Source organism: Papaver somniferum, chromosome 4 (genome assembly GCF_003573695.1).
Source record: "Papaver somniferum cultivar HN1 chromosome 4, ASM357369v1, whole genome shotgun sequence".
In the NCBI taxonomy this organism is placed as follows: Eukaryota; Viridiplantae; Streptophyta; class Magnoliopsida; order Ranunculales; family Papaveraceae; genus Papaver; species Papaver somniferum.
The window spans coordinates 30397937-30420408 of record NC_039361.1 but is presented as its reverse complement, the minus strand read 5'-3'; positions in this window follow the sequence as shown (position 1 = coordinate 30420408).

Below are 22472 nucleotides of genomic sequence, written 5' to 3'. Positions count from 1 at the left end.
TATACTTCTATGAGAATATAAACAATTGAACAACTCTCTAACTAGTTTCATTTGAGTCATTTGAACTAGTTGGGATAAATATGAATAAGGTTGATACGAAAGTGCTCATATGGATAACCATTGGTTAATTATTGTTGAACCAAATAAGTGTACACGTTTAGGTAAGATCACCTCTATCTAAATGATGGTACATTTCATTTGTGTATAATAAGCTAAGTTCGATCTAACGGTTGAAATATATTAGCTTGAATCTAATCAGGTTTTCATCTGACGGTGAATATTGGATGCTTTATTACCAAGGTAATTTTGATTGCAAACCCTGATTTAGAGACTATATAAAGGACAACTCTAGCAACTGGGAAACCTAATCCCCACACCTCATGTGTGATATTAGTTGCGACTAGAGTCGATTCTCCTTTATCCTTAGGTTTTTCCAAAACCCAGTAGGTTAACGACTTAAAGACTTCATTGGGATTGTGAAGCCAGACCCATCTATTTTCTATGTAGTTGCGTGTTCTGATCTTGTTGTTTTCTATTGTGATTGAGTACTATCTTCTTTAAGATTTGCTCGATATTTATTCTCCGATAGGCAAGATTGAAAAGTAGTCACAAACATCTTCGTCTCATCGTTTGTGATTCCACAATATCTTGTTTCGTTAATCGATTAAGATTATTGTGAGGTGATTGATAATACTTGGCTATTCTTCGGGAATATAATTCCGGTTTATCAATTGGTTCCTGTTCACCTTGATTTATCAAAAGACGGAACAAAACTCGTAGGTATGTCTGCGGAAGACAGATTTATCTATTCAATAGACTTTTCTGTGTGATACAGATTTGCTTATCAAGTCTTCAACTTTGGGTCGTAGAAACTCTTAGTTGTGGGTGAGATCAGCTAAGGGAATCAAGTGCGCAGAATCCGATGTTGTTCAAGAGGCGTAAGGAACGCAACTGTACCTTGATCAGTGTGAGATTGGTTAGGTCTCAACTGCATTCCAATCCGAAGTTAACTGGTAGTAGGCTAGTGTCTGTAGCGGCTTAATACAGTGTGGTGTTCAAATCTGGAGTAGGTCCCGGGGTTTTTCTGCATTTGCGGTTTCCTCGTTAAAAAAATTTCTGGTGTATGTGTTATTTCTTTTCTGCGATATATTTGTTTATATAATTGAAATATCACAGGTTGTGTGTAAGTTCAATCAATTGTGAATCCAACCTTTGGTTGTTGATTAAATTGATTGACACTTGGATATTGGTTTTTGATACCGTCCAAGTTATTTCTTGTATTCAATCAGGATCGCAAATTCCTATTTGTTTGATCGCGGATTGAATCGAAAAATTGACATATAACTCTTTGATATACTTTTCTTAAGATTGAGTCTGACTGTCTAGTTGACTTTCTTGAAAGTATATTGGAGTTAGTCCATACAGATTGTTAAGAGAAATATTGGGTGTGGTTGTTAAACCCACGCTTTTTCAATTGGTATCAGAGCAAGCAAACACGTTTAAGACCTTATAAGTTTTTGTTTGTAGCGACCTGACTCTATGGACAGAAGTGCTCTCTATAAACGTACCGCCAGTCTTCGATGGATCGAATTACTTATGATGGAAAATTGCTATGCGTGCCTTTCTTCAAGCGCGTGATTTTCAACCATGGGTTTACCTTGTTAATGGCTATGATCCTCCAGTTGTTACAATAGGCAATGTAACTGTTCCAAAGGATATCGGTGAATATGATGTTGTCGAGATTCTTGCTGCAAAGCAGAATTCTGACGGATTGAATGCAATCATCCATGCCATTACCACACATCTTCAGCACCATGTGACTACGTGTACTCGGTCTAAAGATGCTTGGGATATTTTAGAAACCGTGTTTGAAGGGAATACCTGTGAAAAAGAAGCAAGGTTTCAAAACCTAAATTCTGACTGGGAAAATCTTCGTATGGCAGATGAAGATTCATTTGACGAGTTTAATCACAAAGTATCTGAAATTGTTAATGCATCTTTTGCGTTGGGTAAGACTATTCATTATGATGAAAATTCTCAGATCATTGCCATCTAGATACGATTCTAAGAAACATGCCATCGTTGAAGGAAATAACCTTGATGTGCTTTCCAGAAATACTCTCGTTGAGAAGTTAAAGATCTTTGATCATGAGCATGTATCCAAATCTGGAAATGATATTGCTTTCAAAGAACAAAAGAACACTAAACTACTTGATAAAATTAAAAGTGTTGGCATCTCTGAAGATGATCCTTTTGAGACTGATTCATTAGATGAAGATCTTGACAAGTCAGCCTCTTTGATCACAAGACATTTTAAGATCTTCTTTTGAAGAGAAGCAAACGGTTCACTAGATATAAACCTAAGTCATCAGTTAAACCTCATAATCGTGTTCCTCCCAAAAACAGGAATACTGACGATACTGATGACGAGGATATGCCACAGTGCTTCAAGTGTAAAGGCTTTGGTCATTTTGCAAATGAGTGTCCAAATCGTAGAAAATACACTGGAAATAAAGGTCTTGCTACAACTCTTGATGAAATGTCTGATCATTATTATTCAAATGAAGATGAAAAATCAAGTGTTGCGCTCCTTGCTGAAAATATTAATTTTGATAATTGTAGCAATACTCACATCAATCATGATATTTTTCCTGGAGAAAGTTCTTCAACATTTTTGGAGGGTAAAATGGATTTTCTCTATCTACTGGAGATTCTATTTCTAATGTTTCAGGTACCACAATTTGTCTAGCAGCCTGCTCCGCTATAGTGTATGAACCATCCTCCACTTTGACATGTTCTTATTGTACTCTTAAGGGTCACGAAATCTCTAATTGTTTCAAGTACAAGCATAAAGTAAGATATGTCAACAAACTTCAACGGAGAGCAAATCGATTAGCAAACAAGCTTAAACTTGTTCAGAAATCGTCTGAGGTATGTAAACTAAATCCCTCTCCGAAAAGGTTAATTTCTAAAGAACCAATTAGACCTCTCCGGAAAAGAACAAGGTCTAAGCATTTTGTGGAAGAAGTAGTTAGGAACTCTTTCCAAAAGGTTCACGGTGGACAAATAATTGTTCACCCCAACACAGCATAATTGTGTTGGCCGTGCATCTTGTCTCAAGTGCCTGATTTCAAAGAGACAAGAGTGAAGCACATTCAGGTCTTAAAAAGAAAAGAAAATCCTTTTTCTTTGGTTGTTTTCTTTTGTTTGTTTGGGTTCAATTAAAAAAAATAATTTGGTTGATCCTTTCATATCACAAATTGGTATTGAAATGATCTTTCCTTATTCGTTAAAAGAAGGTTAAAATCGACAATTCTGCCCTCTTCAGGGCTGAGAATTGAGCGTACGCGAATCCTTAGTTTGTATAAAGGTTCCGTAACCCTACATTCTTTTTTCCTTCTCTAAAAAACTCTGTTCATCACAAGTTTGCTTGTAGAGCTTGTTCAGTGATTTTTTCTCACAACCCCATTTTTTATGGAGACTCCAAGCATCATGATTTCTGATGGAAATGATGTTAATATGATTGTTAAGCCGTCAATCATGAGATAAATTGGTATCTCCCTTACCCTCAAATTTGAAAAGAAAAAGGAGGAATGTGAGAAAACCAAGGGTTGTTCCTTCAAATCTTCAGAAGTTTTCTGTTTGTTCTTGAAGAGTTGAAGGAAATAAGAAAGGAGATGCAGAAAATAAAGGCTTTTGTGTTTAGGAATCTTGAAATTCAGAAGGCCCTGGTTCGGCATCAGTCAAGAAGGTTCGTTGAAATTGACTCCTATCTTCATGAACCTTATGTTCCAATGGCTGTTGACGGCAAGGAGTTCGGGGACGATAAAGAATTTTTCAAAGGTCTTAATGTCTAGGAAACTTCTTATGAGAATATATTCTTGTGTTTTAAGAAGGATAACTAGGGTTTGGAATAGCCAGTATTGTGAGTACATATAGCTATTTCCAACGATTTTCATCTTGCAATGTTTTTAGATTTATTTATTTAAATTCTAAAGTTTATTTGGAAGATGATTTTGTAGTATTAATATTTATGGTTTTACATATTGCAACTTGTTATGGGATATGTATGTTTGCGTCCGTGAACTATGATTGTCCCATACATGGTCAAAAGTTAAGTCTTTCGTATGTCATTATGAAAATATTGATAAAAGATTGAATGAACTTTTGACAAACAAAAGTTAAGCCTATTATGTCATTATGCAAATTTTGGTGGAAAATAGGATGAACTTTCGTTTACAAAGATTAAGCCTATTATATGTCTCTATGCATATATTGATGAAAAATAGAATGAATCTTTGAATATTCCGCAGTATTGGTTTTCATGATCCACATATTTGTGTAAATACTGTGCGGCTCCGTAAGTTTTCTTATGTTGAGAATTTCCAATTAAATTAATCACGGGTTCTCTTGTGGTTAATTTAATTGACTTGTTAATGTCCAAAGAAATCCTTCTTTTCTTGTGTCGCTCTTGTTGAAAAAGCGGGGGTCTAACAACCTCACCCAATATTTCGATTAGCAATCTGTATGGACTAACTCCAATATACTTTCGAGAGAGTCAACTAGACAGTTAGACTCAATCATAAGAAAGATATATCAAAGAGTTAATATCTCAATTTCTCGATTCAATCCTTACTCAAGCAAACAGAAATCTGCGAGTCTAATTGAATACAAGAGAAATAACTTGGATGGTACCAAAGACCAATATCCAAGAATCAATCAATTTCAATCAACAACCAAAGGTTGGATTTACCAATTGATCGATTCAACGCAGAACCTGTGATATTTCTATTATATAACAAAGTATAATACGGAAAAGAAATAACACAGACACCAGAAGTTTTGTTAACGAGGAAACTGCAAATGCAGAAAAATCCCGGGACCTAGTCCAGATTGAACACACACTGTATTAAGACGCTACAGACACTAGCCCACTACAAACTAACTTCGGTCTGGGCTTTAGTTGAACCCCAATCAATATCACAGTGATCCAAGGTACAGTTGCGCTCCTTACGTCTCTGATCCTAGCAGGATACTACGCACTTGATTCCGTTAGCTGATGTCACCCACAACTAAGAGTTGCTACGACCCAAAGTCGAAGAATTTAATAAACAAATCTGTATCACACAGAAAAAGTCTACGATAATAGATAAATCTGTCTCCCACAGAAATACCTACGAGTTTTGTTCCGTCTTTTGATAAATCAAGGTGAACAGGAACCAATCGAAAACACGGACTTATATTCCCGAAGAACAACCTAGAATTATCGATCACCTCTTAATAATCTTAATCGACTAGCGAAACAAGATATTGCGGAATCACAAACGATGAGACGAAGATGTTTGTGATTTCTTTTCTATCTTGCCTATCGAAAATATCAATCTCAAGCCAATCTTACGATTGTACTCGTACGATAGATACAACAAGATCAAATCACACAACTACAAGAAAAGTAGTCCGGTCTGGCTTCACAATCCCAATGAAGTCTTTAAGTCGTTAACCTATAGGGTATCGAGAAGAAACCTATGGTTAAAGGAGAAGCGACTCTAGCTAACACAACTAGTATCACACAGGAGGTGTGGGGATTAGGTTTCCCAGTTGCTAGATTTCTCCTTTATCTAGTTTTCAAATCATGGTTTGCAATCATATAAGCTTAGTAACAAAGCATTCAATATCCACCTGAAAAAGCGGGGGTTTAACAACCACACCCAATATTTCACTTAGCAATCTGTATGGACTAACTCCAATATACTTTTAAGGGAATCAACTAGTCAGTCAGAATCAATCTTAGTAAAAGTATATTAAAGAGTTACATTCTTATAATTAAAATCTATCCGGAGAATGGGACTGGAGACTGTATATCGGAAACCATTTACATGGGCTTCAAGGGTACCGCTACCGGTCTTATACTCTTGCTTTTCTATCGAGTAACGAAGTGCAACATCAGTTAACTTTGGAATCTTAGAATTCTATGTTTCCAACTGCAAGCCTTCTTTGTAGGAGACCGGCGTAGTGGGAGATTTTTTAGCACAACCCTCTTCCTCTTCCTCAAGAATATAACCCTTGGACATAGTCCATTCACGATAATATTCTTTGTAGAAGAATTGACGCTGCTTCAGCCTCCTGGCAGTACTCAAATTTAAAGCCTTACCAAGTTTTGCCTGATTATACCTGCGGGCCTCCTCCTGATACATTTCTGGGTTGTCAGATTGGCGAACCAATTGATCGCTTTATGCAATGACCACGCCTACATTCATATGGTTATTAACATTGCAAATTTCCCTAATTTCATAATGCCGAATTTGTTGGGCTCAAATTCCAAAATTCCTCCAAATTGACCCAGTGTGTCATAATCTAGATTAATCATCAAGTGAGCAAATCACAAAAATAAATAAATTAACCAATTCGAATGTAAAAATCACCAAGTGGCAAATCTCATCTCTGTTAATTGAAGGTCCCATGAAGATCAAGGGATTTAGTATCATCTTTAGTCATGGGGCAGTCAGTTGCTGCGGCTTGCTATTTTTCGTCCCAGATGAGATGGTGGTGCACCGGTTGATGCTTAAGCTTTCCTGCAGTACAACTGAGCTATTGTGCCTTCTTGCAATTAGTGCTAAAGAGTCTAGACCTGTCAAATTGACAAATCTGTCTGCTAGGTGTCACGGTGGGGTGCTCAAATAGTCAAACTGGACAGGCAAATGTTTAAGTTTGAACATTTGTCCGTAGCGTGAGAAGATATGCAGCGTGGTTGATGTTTGTTGAGCGGTACATCTATAGGTAATGTCATTGCCGCTAAAGAGCTACTTACTGATTATTAAATTCCTGTTGTATAAAGATCATATTAGGTGGTTGATCCACCGGCTGCCACATCTCTTGTGGGGCCCTCGTGACTCACCAAATTAAGACACCCACCATACCGTCCTTGACTTGATCTAGTGGACACGTTGACCAGATGGACCAAGTCAGCTTAACCTTATGCTCTTTACAAGTATCCATTGGAAATGGATAAATACGCCACTAATGAGTTTTCATTTGTATTACACGTATTGCTGTATGTGTCGAGAAGTGGTTCGACCACCTATAAGATCTTAGCACTATAAATACCCATACAAGGGTTCAGTGTAAATGAAGTCCGAAAGTTAATAAAATCTCTTCCATTTTGTGACTACTATACGTCCCATTACTTTGAATATTTAGCGTCACACTATCTATTGGGAGTTATGGTCGTTCCCAGTACTAAAGTCAGTTTTTCCAGCATAATTAAAAGCACATCAGTAGTTGCAATACTTGTTAATTTAATTTAAGTTTTGATCAATTGCTATGGTGCTGTCACAAATTATGAAACGTTATCAGCATGAATAGCTCGATGCCGCCAATTGATAAACCAGTGTTCGACGATGTTTATGCCAAGCTGCCGGGGATGATACCCACAAAGCCATATAATCAACTTCACAATTTATATTTGTCTTTTGAGTTGAATTTGTGTTTTTGATTATATATGTGGATAGTAGTACTGACTCTGTTGCTTCTATTGATCAGGGTAGTAACACTATTAATGGAGGCAAGTTGTTCTACAAGTATTGCAAACTTGTATGAATGTTTTTGGGTAAGTGCGGGAAGGTGAGAACCGCGACTCCGTAAACTTTAATAATTTTCCGCTATATTATTTTTGTTATGGTACTTGCGATTTTAATACCAGCGAAGCGAGAAATTTTTGTATCCCTAGAGGATAACATAAATTTAATTTCTCTTGCTCTAAATAATCTCCAGAGATTTTGAAACAATTCCACCAGAAGCTGGAATTTCGTCTAGCATAGTATGGATGCAAAAGGCACGGTCCGCTAGCCCTTCGGTCCCATAAGTGACCCGTTATAAAAGTGCTAGCCGTTCCTATTTGCGGTCCCTGAAGTGACCAAGTAGGAAACTTTTCCATAAAAGAGTATATCCATTTGTACACTTGTAAATTAATATTTCATTGGCTATGAAGGTGACAAAATTGGAGATTTGTTGATATTGTATTAGTGCCATATTTGTTTGGATTTTTATCCTTTGTTTTAAGTTTTGTTTATTTTCTTTGCTTATTTTTGTCAGTAATGGATTCCAGAAGCAATCCATGAGATGTTGTCGGATCCATAAGCAGTCCAACATATATTTTGTGCCTTCCTATAATAATCCAAAATTTATGGGTTCCAGCAGTAATCCATAAAGTGGACTCCAGAAGTGGTCTACCGAAATAGTTGGATTCAAGGAATTAACCACGAATTCTTGGGTTCCCGAAGTAGCCCATGGTTACGTAATGATATTGTTAATGACTTATTAATATATGTCTCTCGTCCAACTGTGACATCGGATATGGATTCCTGAAATAATCTATCCATTTTAAATAGACGATAGAGATATTTGTCTCTAAACAAGGGAACAACAAACATAAATTTTTCGAACCATTTCTGTAACCTTGTAGAGGTTTTAGGAAATGTGAAATGCCATTTCTGGTTCGAATAATATGATAGACGGCTCCGGAAGAGCGTGTATCATTTTGGTGGTATAACAGTCATCTTTATTAACGCTTTATAATATTCCGGATCCCTGAAGAATCTGTTGAGTTTTTGAGAATATTTGGCGTTACCACCTTGAAACGACAAACGAGCATTTTTATGGAGTATTTTTTTACTTCATTTGTTTTTGTTCCAGAAGCACGAGGATCTCTATTATGGGGTGTGCCATAGGAGAATTCGAACAGTCGAATTCCACGTTGTCATTAGCCAGAAGTTTAATGACCCTTGAATTATTCATGATCAGACATGATCAGTATGGACACCAAAGTTCTACCAAGATGAGTAGACGATTCAAAATGCTCATGGACATCCTTTACTGAACCTGAATCTTCTATTAGATAAAGATGTAAATTGTGTTATTGGTCCCTGAGACAATTAGTTGTTAAATTGCATTAATATTAACATTATGGTAACCCATTACTGAATCACCAACATTAACTCCTAGAAAGGATTCAAGGTGGAAATTGCAGGACTTATTCACCCTGCAATATGGACAATTATTTCAATACTTTAATGTATTGATAGACACATATACTAGATGGTCTCTTGTTATATTAACACGTAATGTTAGATTTTTCCGAACTGTTTGTGCAAATCTCGTGGTTGCGTATCCATTTTTGGACTTTCCACTTAAGTTCATTTATCTTGGTGGTAAATTGATAGGCTTTGATGCTTTGCCTCCGGTTGGTGTTATATTGAGCATATAGTTAGCACATGTGCGCACTCGACATGGTCTACTTGAGTTCTTTGTTTAAGCATCTTTAGTTTATTGCTCGACCAACTATTTACCATCAATTACATCTTGGGAAGCAACCTTACAACTTACGTATTTGTTCCATAACGTCACCTAGCTATATATGTTGGTTTTGATTCATAAGACATTTAAAACCATGTGTTGGTAATGTCTTATTGAAGATGAGACTGTATTCCCGCCGTTAGGGGGAGGAAGTAAGTTATAAGGAACGGCGTGAAATATCTCATCTCTTGTCGAGCCTGCAGCTGTTTTTGGGATACCTATTGTGTAGTTAAATTAAAACCCAAAAACTATTATGAGCAGAATTGCCTTTGAAAATCAGGCAATTATGGAACCCGAAGTTTCCAGAAATGAGATAGTAATGTTTCCACCATGATCAGGAAAACTAAAATGCCACCAGAAGTTGGGATGACAACCCGCCACCAGAAGTTTGGCAAGATTAGGGTTGATAACCATTTAAGGTTCTTCCACTTTAGACAGGGGGAGAAACGTCACCATAAAAGGATGGTGAAAATTATGATAACCTAAAAGGGTTTTTCCCGCCTAAACCAGGGGGAGAAAGGCTGCCACCTGAAGATGGCACGAATTATGTCGAAAAATTTAAGGACTTTTCCCTTGAAGTCATAAAGATGACAGACACCACCTAAAGGTTGTAGTAAGCAATGCCGACAATTCAACAGGTTATCTGATTAAGTAATTATCCTGATCAAACAAAGTTTGGCTGCCGCTAGAACTGGCGTGAGACATCTTCTTTGTTTTCTCACACCAAGATATTGGATGTAATTGAGGTGTTGGATATTACTCATGATTAAAACAAATAACGACAGTAGCTCTGGGGAAAATATTGTTGTTCACTTGCTTGAGGATGCAGACACGGGAAGTTGTCTCAGCAGGTTAAATCATGCATCTCGCAATGACAAAGTCGTGTGTTAAAACACGCTTGAGGCCTGAATAACTTCCTCATATATGCCTCTTAAAAGAGAGTCCAATCATTTTTCCAATATGTAGTGCTCTTGAAGAGAGACTACAGATAGTGCTCGTGGAGACTATCAGAATATGATCCACATTCTCTAAGCTTATACCTCATTAAAATGAGGATATCATAATGCCCCTGAAGTGGCGCTGGTACCGGTCTATGAAATTTTCATGAATGTGCATGCACTAGAGAATGTGTTAGATTGTATATAATTTTCGATTACTGTTTACAATAGTAGTTGTGTACCCCTCTGCAGAGGAACATCGACATTATGATTGGAAGGCGTATAATTGGTTCCTCTATAACTAAGATAGAGGATGAAATCTCTCGAAAAAGTGTAATTTTCGGATCCGACTCACACTGTAAAATCATGAGGCCTGAATATTACAGGTTGGTGTTTGAGATGAAGCACAGAGAGTAATATAATCGCTCAAGGTGCGATTTAAGGGTTTCCTGTTGAATCCCAGGATTGGTTCTAAGGTATTCTCCTAATATTGATGCACTTTAGCGTGGTAGTCTCTGGAAGACTCTAATTGCATCTAGTTATGACTTATGATTGGTGATTGTATTTGAATCCCTGAAGGACTCTAGTTTTAACTCTGGCAGCCTCCTGACCTTGTGAATTATGCCAGGCTTGAAATTTAGTCATAATCACCATTTTGAAGAGGAGAAATTTATGAACAATCCTTTGTGTATTTTTATGTTCTTGGTATAAGTTTAAAATCCGGATGAAATGATGATATCATTTTTGGCTTCTGAAAGAACCCTTAGTAGCGCTAAAATCCACGCTTGAACTAGATTTTTGAGATATCGCTAAAATCGAAATATTTGCTCGACCTGAAGTTCGAGGACATGCTAGCATAATAAAAATTTCCTGTATATACCAGAGTATCTAGTTTTGATACTCGTAATACTTATCGTACTTCTAAATTAGCACCATTACTAGGAAGTGATCGATCTATCTGATACGTACGTTAAATTTATGGTCCAGAAGTACCATACATGGATATAATGCATGCATTATCTTGTGTTTTCTAACTTTTGTTTTGCAGGTTACGCTTTTAGATGCTGAAATTGATTCTACGGTATTTATGAGTTTACAAAAGACCTTTCATTGTTATGCCTGAAGTTAAAGCGGAAAATAAATTGGTACGCAATGAACTGAGGATTTAAATGCGAGGTGAACAATGGAGATTGTGCACCCGGCGCAAGACCTGCAGTCAATCCTCCATAAACTGCAAATGGTAAAGCGGTTTTCCGAAGAGTATATAATGTTTGCACTACCAGCCGCTTTAAGAAGTCATGCTTCAGGGGGAGTAAACTCGTAGAATCTTTGGCTGGACTAAAACGCATTGTAATCTTTTTCCTTCCCTAAGGTTTTGTCCTGATGGGTTTTTCCTTGTCAAGGTTTTAACGAGGCAGCATATGCGTGTTCAGCACCGTTATCGGACGACGTCCGTTGTACTCTTTTCCTTTGGTCTGGTTTTGTCCCACGTGGTTTTCCAGACGAGGTTTTTAAAGAGGCAACATTAGCACCGACGTCAGCATTATTATGAACTTTGGACACTCAGGTTTTTCCCCAAGTGGTTTTCCTGGTGCGGGCGTTCAGGTTTTGTCCTAAGTGATTTTCCTGACGCAGTTTTGTCAAACAAAACTTTGTGGCGGCGATCACTCTCATTCTAAGCTCAGGTTTTGTCCTAAATGGTTTTCCTGACGCAATTTTGACGGAGAAAGTATTTCACGGCAGGTGACCAACTTCACTCTAAGCTCAGGTTTTTCCTAAATGGTTTTCCTGATGCTGTTTCGAAAACGAAAAAAAAACTCGTGACTACCATCACCAGTACTTTAAAGCTGGAATTTTTTGTTCTATCGGATATTTTTGGCAAAATTTTAACGAGGCAATATTTCTGATCAGTGGATCATCCAAGGGGGAGTGTTGTATAAAGATCATATTAGGTGGCTGATCCACCGGCTGCCACATCTCTTGTGGGGCCCTCGTGACTCACCAAATTAAGACACCCACCATACCATCCTTGACTTGATCTAGTGGACACGTTGACCAGATGGACCAAGTCAGCTTAACCTTATGCTCTTTACAAGTATCCATTGGAAATGGATAAATATGCCACTAATGAGTTTTCATTTGTATTACACGTATTGTTGTATGTGTCGAGAAGTGGTTCGACCACCTATAAGATCTTAGCACTATAAATACCCATACAAGGGTTCAGTGTAAATGAAGTCCGGAAGTTAATAAAATCTCTTCCATTTTGTGACTACTATACGTCCCATTACTTTGAATATTTAGCATCACACTATCTATTGGGAGTTATGGTCGTTCCCACTACTACAATCAATTTTTCCAGCATAATTAAAAGCACGTCAGTAATTGCAATACTTGTTAATTTAATTTAAGTTTTGATCAATTGCTATGGTGCTATCACAAATTATGAAAATTCCTACTTAAACTCATTTTTATCTTCGTTTCCACTCACAGCTTCTCTATATCACATATGAAAAAAATTGATTTTTAAATTTCAGAAAATATGGAAAAACATATCAATTTATAAGAATCATGTATTTTACACTATATCAATGGTGCACAAAAGAAGTTTTGATATTTTGGGAGAAGTTTATTCAAGAATCAAGACTGCTAATGGGGGTACCGTTTTGCTTGGATATGTACCAATATGCATATAGGACAAAAAAGCATTTGCCTTTAGGGTGCACCCCCAAGCAAAGTGGTACCCCCATTAGCATCCTTGAGTTTATTGAGCAACTCTGTGGAGATATCAGAATCTTCAAAATTTGTGATGCAAAAGGGTTGCCAAAGTCGTTTTCTTGCTATCAACAAAGAAAAGGTTGAATACGTAGTTGCGGGCTGGGGATATAAATAAATCAATCCAGAAAAGACGGTTAAACTGATATTGATGTGGTATGAACAAAGTGATCTTTTGTATTTAAAATTTGAATTTGTTAAGTTGTTGTGATCTTTTAATTAAATTATTAAATCAAAATTGCAGGAACAAAGATGTAAAAAGGACGGGAAAATAACACACGACTCCCAAAATTGCTATAACATCCTCAAGGCGTTGAACATATTTGACTCCAATTTGTTGGAACAGTTGCTGATTTCACACCTGCAAAACAAAGATTAGAACACAAAATAAAGTGACGGCTGAGTCACGACCAGGTCGCTCTCTTTAGGACGTTTCGTGGATCTGTCTTGAATTTTGTGCAAGCAGTTCTTTCTCCGTCACAACGTCCCCAGGATAAAACAGCCGAAAAAAACTCTCTTTCGACCTCTCATGCACACAATGAGAAATCGATCACTTCTACTCTCTCTATTCTTGCTCAGTATTTTTGGTCTCTTGATTCTTAGAAAACAATCGTGTAAAACTTATATTTTCTTTCTGTTCTCAGAATTGTTTTTATAACCAGGCAGTCAATGCAAATTAATGGAGAATAAATTGGATTAATTGCTGCAGTTAAAATTCCATTCGAAATAGTCAAAAAACGGGCAAATAAAGCATGCCATAATTCGTGCAATTAAAACATAATTAAGTGCAGTAAAAACGGTTTGAAAAAATCTTTTAAAAAGAGCAAAAAATACTTTCCAAATTCAAAATACCTCCCAAGACCCCCAAGGCCCAGGACCCCGCTCACGGGATAATATAATATATATATATATATATACAATAAGTAGGGTGAGAGATTCGATCCTGAGACCTAACCCTCCGGGCCCAAAATACTTAACCACTAGGCCAAGCTCGAATTGTTGATATAAATGTACAAAAGAATTATTTTAAAACATATATCCCAACAGCTTCACCTGTTTCTCAAGTGCCTCCAACATGTTCATCATGTTTCTCACCAGAAACGACATCTCATATTCACCTTGATGTTAATCTCTCCTAGCATTCAAATTCCAATCTGAATGGTCATGCTAATACACACAAAATCTTAGAGGTGTCCGTCAAAGACACTAAGAAAACCAACAAACTGCCCACCTTGGAGACTCCGACGAAAAAGTGAAAAAGAAGAAGTTTATCAAATAATTTTAGTTAAATGTGTTACTTACTAACCATCAAGTTACGACCCATGTAGAATCAAAGATCAGAGCATACACATCCAGAAATAATCATGCATCAATTTAGTTTCCGATGGTAAAATTATCGGTCCCGAAATGTCCAAACACTTTTATTTGGCTCATCGGTAGGTATTTGCGTTGTATATAATTGCAATGTATAGTTTCTCTTACTTCAAACCTCATCTGATTCTTAATCTAATTATTACAATATCTACAAATATTTTTGTTGTTTTCAATTATACCGACTAATATATCCATCTTCATATTATCGTCAGAAGAATCAAAATTAGGATCCATTAAAGAAATTAAATCGAGTAAAATGACAAGAAAGGAAAAATATATTTCATATGTATATTTAGAAAATTGAAAAAACCTAATTTGTATAGGAGAGGTGCAGGGGAAAAAAAAACCCTGGGTGCAAAGGAATTGCCAGACGACAATAACCTAGCCGCTAAGTGGCAATACTGATATTCATGCCGTGATGCTAAACACTAATTTTTCTTCAAGTTTTACCATAGTAGAAAAGCATGCATGTCCATCCACCTGGCTTCTCAATTTTTTTTATGTGTGCATTTGCATGAGAATCACCTAAAGGATTATAAACCCTAGAATAATAGGATACTTAAGGGCCAAGTATTGGAGGCTATAAAAGGACAAATCTTAGGCTTAAATAAAAACATCTCATATTATACTTTTGTTCTATATTCAACAGTTAAGCTTACCCCGGTAGGGGGAAACCAGGAACAATGTAATAATGTGTAGATAAAATTCTATTGATTAATGATGAATTCAATATTCTAAGCGTGAAGTTTTATTAGTTATACAAGTTAGTTGAATTTTTTATCATTTTATCGTTTATTTCCACTATATCTAGGGTTTATGATTAATTTCTAGATTCTTCAAGTGGACAATTGCATTATTCTATTGATCATTTTAATGCTAGTAGAGAGTTGAACGATCTGTAATTGACGATCATCTCCTACACAAATAGAGAAGGTGATACCTTGTAGAGGGATTTTGTGGAGAAATCGTATGTGAAAACAACACTAGTAAGAAAAGCCTTGCGCTAAGAGTTATGATACCAGGACCAACCTAAATTCACAATCCCTAAAGCATTTATTGGATTACATCTTGAGTGCGCTACTACTTGGTGGCTCAGTTGGATAAAATCTGGTGTTCGAGCGCTTCGACATTCAGTGATATGACGAGTTTTGGGGATAGCTAAGCATACCTACTATTCCACGGTTGGTGATATATTATTCTTACGAAAGATAGATAACAATGATGATTCAGTTAAAGTTTGGTAACCGCAAATGATTCATAATCATCTTTTCATCTCATTGCTTGTTATTCTTTTTAGTTAATTATTCAACCAATCTCCTCTTAGTATTTTTTTTTATTATAGTTTTGTTAATCCAAAGAACATATCAATTACATATCTCTCTATGAGAGGATCCTTACTATCGCTATATTACTAGTTAATTAGTGAGAAATATTTTGAGCAATTTTTTGCACTTACGACACGCATCATGCCCATACAGATGTGCTCATCGCTAGCATATGTTGGCATGCCGTAACTTAGAACCCAGAGGGATGCAATCATCAAGTTATCATCAAGTTAAAACCTAATGATATTCTCCAATAACCTAACTATCAAGTTAGCATATGTTGTCGATTCCATCTTCTTGTCAACATTTTTTTTGGCTCTGGGGAGATATGAATTTGTCATGTATATAATTGCAGCATAGTATTTCTTTTACTTTTAGCCTCATCTGATTCTTCATCCAATTGTTGCAAATATGTGCAAATGCTTTTGTTGGCCTTTATTATACCTCTCTAGATCCATTTTCATATCCTCGTCAGAAGAATCAATTCAGATCCACTAAATAGAAAATAAATTAAGGCAAACTGAGAGAGAGAAAATATACTTAAGAAAGATTTAGAAAATTTGGAAAGTTGATTTGTGTAACAGAGGTGTCATTTGTGAATAGAAAATGGTATCGAATTTATAGAAGGAAAAAGAAAAAAAATCATTGGTGGAAAAGGAATTGTCGAGCGCCAATGGCTTAGCCGCTGAGTTGCAACACTGGCTTCTCAAAAAAGTTTTATTTAAGCATTTAAATAAGATGGAGATCCTATCCAGGAAAGATTATGTTAGATCATTGCTCGGTCGAACTCACAAGTGTTACTATCTCAAGCTTGTTGTCAAATTTAGTTGTCAAAACTATATCTTGATTTATAGTCTACAATTAGTTAAGTCTCAGATTAGGATAGAAGTATGTAGTTGAGAATCAGACATCACCGCGTTCTACCGCTTGAAGTCGAAGATCAACCGAAGATTTTTAAGAACTTCTTCAACAAAATGTAAGTGAAGACTGAACCACCTATTTCTCAAGTTATATTCATCCTCTATCTATGAGATGTTTTCGCATAAATAATTATACTATTGTAAGCATATCAAGAATTTTGATTCAAGTTTAACTTGGTAATTAGTTCCCGAAATATATATGACTAAGCTTAATGAACATTTGTTTCATACTTGATGAATTTCGGTTAAGAAATATTTATTGTTCATAATCTAAATTATGATTCAAGATTACCATTAGAAAATATCCTGGAACAATGATATGTTTCATTGATGTTATTTGGGAATGTTTTGAATTTATTTAGAGAGAGATATATAGAATTGAAGGAGTTTTCATGAGTTCAATGAAGCAAAATATTAAAATAATAAAAACACGGGCGTGTGGGACCATGGAGGCATGGCCGGCAGGCTATGGATTGGTCCCACGAGTTTTTCATATTTTTTTAATATTTTTAGGTATTTTTGATGATTTGAGGGAATTTTTCCTAATTTGAGAGAAATACCATAAAATCAAGGAATTTGATGAATTCAAGGAGAATAGGATAAATAATCATAAAATAATAAAGCCAAGGGCGTGTGGGACCGGCTAGGGCATGGCCGGCCGGCTAGTGGCCCGGTCCCACAAGTTTTCATAATTTTATTTTATTTTATTATTATATGATGATTTGTGCAAAAAATACCATGAAATCAAGGAGTTTTTTCATGAAATTAAAGAAATAATAATAATAATAAAATAATGAGGAACCGTGAGGTGTGGGGACGGTTGGGACCAAGGCATGGCAGGTTGGCCAACGGTCACGCCCTACACTTTTTTCTTAATTTTATATTATTTTTTACGAATTTATGAAAATACCATGAAACCGAGGAGTTTCCTCGAGAAGAAGGAGATTTTATAAAATGAGAGAATTTTCATCAAATCATAGAAAATAATAAAAATGCATTAAAAATATAAAACTGGCGTGGAATTGACCACGACACGGTCAGTCGGTCGTGTGTCCGTGTTCCCAGCACCTTGGTCAATATTTTTAATTATTTATTATTTTCTTCCCTATTTTGCATAGGTTCATTGTTTCGTTATATTTTGAAATACTCGTTCGTGCGGTGACTGTTAATGTATCGTCGTTGAATACACTTTCACCATTTGAATCGGGGCTTACTTAGAGGTAGCTCAGACGCCCGGTTGTTGATTATTTATTACTAATTGTGGAATTCAGTGGAGAATAATTCACAAAACTGAGTAATAAGATGTTTATTATTAATTCATAGGATAGCTGAGGATTCGACTACGAATTCAGAATAATAAGGTGAGCATTACCATTCCACGGGATCGTAGATTCGACCATAGAATCATAGTAATTAAGATTTATCTATTACCATTTATGAGACAATTGTGGATTCGATCATGAAATCGGAGTAATGAGATAATATAGTTATTTCTATTCCATGAGATCAAGTCGTGGATTCGATCATAGAATCAGAACAATTGTTATTGCCATTCCATGGGACCAGTCGTGGATTCGACCATGGAATATGAGCAATTGTAATTAGGAATAATTAACTTTGTGGATCTATACTAGCAGAGAAAGATATCTAGGAGCTTTAATTATCCTGATATGAGCTTGTCGGTAAGTCATATCCTTTATATAGTCAGGGTAAACTCGTTGTTTGTTCCTGAAGACGTTATCGCTCTATACTAGCAGAGCAAGCTGTCTAAAGCCGTCTATCTCGTGATACTATATAGAAATAATCACTGAAAGTATTCAGTATTCATGAGATATGTCGTTATCCAGTCGTGAGACTACATATACACATGTACTCTGAGAGAAAGTACTCTCCGTTGAGAATTCGATGAGAGAGCCGTGTCTCGATACTCACGTCTGATTGCTGAATCAGAGATTCATATAATTATGAGTTTACGATTTTAGCCTTTGTCAAAAATCCACCATCTACATTAAGTCCCCTGCTTACTGAGGAAAGCTGTGTTCCTCAGTCAGCATTAAATGGTGATTTTTCGGCCATAAATAATAATACCAGTAATTGAACTTAGTCGTAAGTTGAGACGTTACCGGATTTAGAGAGCATGAGCAAACATGACTTAATGAAGGCTTCAATGTCATGATTGGAGCGTCGTTTGATGAGCATAAATTGGTGTTGAACCGCTGGTTTGGACGATGAGTCCGTGGTCGGTTAGGATTCGCGGGTCGGGCCCAATAATGAAATCCTTAGAAAATTAGGTTTTGGAAATAAAATTGATATAAAAGGGATTAATCCTTTTTTTTACTCCACGACCAGCTTCCATCACCTCACACCTTCACGCCAGAGCAGAGAGAAGTTCTCCGCCGATCAGCGCCGCCGCCGCCGTGCCGCGCGGCCAAATTCCGGCCGACCATTGTGTTTTTTTGCTGATGTTTATGATTCATGAGTTGTTCATGTTTGATCATGATGAAGTTATATACATGTGTGTATATTAGTGTGAGTTTTATGAAAAACCCTCGTTTTTGAAAACGTATGTTCGTTCGATCGTTAGTTTTGAAAACTAACTATAATCCCTGATTTAGGAGAGATTTTTTTTTAGTATATGAACCTAGGTCCAGTGATAAAACTTAGTTATGAGCTTTCATGTGTACCAAGGTTTATCATAAAAGAAGTGAATTTTCATGAAATCGGAATAATCCTTCGTTTTAAAGACAAATAACGATGACACGAAGGAAAATATATGATGAACTTGTGTCCAGTGATAAAATTTTGCTTATGAGCTTTCATGTAAATACAAAACTTTATCATATGTATGAGATGTGAGCTTTCACAATATTTTTGAAATAAACCTTCGTTTTAAAGACAAATAAGACGATACGAAGGAAAATAGTTTTTTTTATATATAGCATGAGCGTGACATATATTGTGCAAAATATGATGATATATTTTATTTGCATGAGTTTGTTTTCATTAGATAAAATCTTGAGAATTTATGTATGCAAGTTGCATTAATTGCTGTTTTTTCGAAAAATCAAAACGTGGGTTTTGAGGAACTTCAAGATAGACAATATATTTATGATAGAATATTTTATTGTTATGAACTTCATAGGTCAGTTGTGTGAATGTTCACATTATGAAAATTGTGTCCGTGATTTCATGAAAAATCAGTTTCGAAATTAATAAAGTTTCGTTCGTTTTTTGCTGTTTTCGAGGAGACGAACGATTTTGAGGTGTTAACTCTAGCATTACTATCACTATTGTTAGTGGAAGTATAAAAGGTAAGAGTTAAGAGTTACCATTTTTGCTGATGTTGGTTTGTTTACATAGTATTAATCTTTGATCTTCCGGTTCCAGAAAATGTCGACCAACAATAACAGCAATTACGATTACTGGTATTCCTCTTCTTCCTCTGGCTCTTCTGATGAGGATTCCGACGCTCCTGTAGAGAAATAAAAGGCTAGGGTTACCCAGTAAGGGGAGAATCCCAATGTTCCCTTGGGTGAGCTGAAGACAAAAAGGAGGATGCCCGTCAACGTGAAAAAGATCGCACCCGGCGTAAGAGACAGATGGTTGGGGAGAAGCGTCAATTCTTGGATGGGGTGCCTTCTGATTCTGATGATGATGCTTCTGAAGGAGAGATCACATGGGAACCATCCGAGCGTTACATTAAGCCTGATCGATATGAAAGAGAGCATAAGAGGATGATGAAGAAAATTGAAGCTGAAGCTGCAGCAGAAGATAACTCGGATTCAGATGATGATGTTATCTTCCGTCCACCAGACTTCACCAATGATCCTGACAGTGACTCTGAAGAAGATGATTCCGAGAAGGACAGCGACGATGAAGCTGACAATTCGGATGAGTCCGACGAGTAGTTTTACTTCCATCTTCTTTAGACGTTAGAGCATTCCCTTTTTAGTCTTCATAGTGGATATCTTTCTTTTGACTGTTTAAACGACTTTACTTCAATTAGACTTTTCTTCTAAATGATGAATATTTTGTTAACGTCGATTTATTCTAATCCATGACATGGACCAATGTCCATATATCCAAATTCATCATGACTTCTCGATTTTCATGAGAAGTAACATAACACCCGACTGAGAATTCATGACGTGTACAAGGCCGCGTGGCCTATCCTTTGACCCATGATGTTCAGTCCCCAGTGTGTTATTTTCCTCCGCGTCTTCGGTATCGATCTTTGAAGCCTAGGGTTTCAGTGAAACTCGTAACTGAGTTGACTATATGACTATCGCCTGATATATATATCTTCAAGACTCCAAATCTATGATCCACGCAAATATTTCTTCCATTCCTGAGTCAGTTTCATCGTGCAGAGAAGTTTTGATCCTACCCTTTGCCGTCATGTCGAGCAATAGCATTTCTTCTCAAGATGATCTTCAGTCGAAGCGTGAAATAGCAACGTCTATCTCAGTAAGTTGTACACTTCTTCTTCTTCTCCTTTCTTGTCTCTGTTCAATCGAGATTGTTGATCACAAGAGAATGATTTGTCGTAGGACTGTAAGAAGAATGCTACTCCTCATAATGCAAGGCCTAAGCGGACTGTTAGAGCTCCTGCCCGGTATGGATCGGCTCGTGCTGAAGCTGGATCGTCTGTAAGTAAACCTATGACTCTTGAGATTGTACTGAGTCCCGGGATTAACACTCCTTCGTTTCATCGTAGGCGGATGTCCGTGTCGTCGTCGATGCTAGACGAAGAAAGAGTGGAAAGTCCGTGACCGTGGTTGAGGTTGAGGAAAGCAGTAACCAGGCATGTGAAGATTCTGTAGGATCCGTGGAGACTGGAGACGTGTCCATGCTCGTGAATACCCAACCGCTGGACTTTTATTCGAAGCCCCATTGATTAATACCTTCCCAGACAATGAAATGGTCGGCGGATTCGTGATTCCCAAATGTCATGCGTCTCTGTACACCAAGATCTGGAAGAAGTATGGTCACATTGCTACCACAGAAGTGTGGAAAGGTTTTCTTCCAACCCTTTTAACCACGGTAGCGGGGCTATTGCCGATCATCGAGGAAATGAATCAGATGCACTTGCGAGACGTCAAAAACCATGAACTGCACCAATGGGATGAAATGATCTCGAATTGTGAGATATTGCGATTCAATGTAAGCTGGCTCCGTCGTCGTCTTGAGATAATCAAGGTTCATAAGGCGGCAGAGGCTGCTGATGCAATTTCCATGAATGCAGCTTTACTGGATGAGGAGAGGATACTGGCTCTGGAGTCAGCAAGGGTTGAGAAAGCGGTCGAAGACTTGAAGGCAAAGACCAAGATTTTTCAGAAGAAGCTTGACGAGGCTTCTTACAGGGATTATCCGTTTGGATGGTTTGCTCTGGTAGTGAGCATTTGTGGTTGTTGTTTTTTGAGTAAATCTGAGTTTCTAGTTAGGTGAAACAGTTGATCATGGTATGAACGAATTTTGCTCATTTATGAAATGTTTAATGAACAAAGGAGCATTCGCATGCTCTTTGGAGGAATGAAATTACATTTTTGAAAATGCTTGAAATGATGAAGAGGTAGTTTGTTTCATGGATCAGGCATAATAAGCTTTGAGCCATTTGCCATTGATGATGTTTCCTTCCTTTCCTCCATTGATTGCTAAAATTTTGTAGTATCCGCTAGACACTGCTTTGATAACAACATATGGCCCTTCCCATTTAGGAGAGAACTTAGGAGCACATGTCTTGTTGAATGTGCTTTGCCGTCTTTAATACCAAATCTCCTACTTGAAAT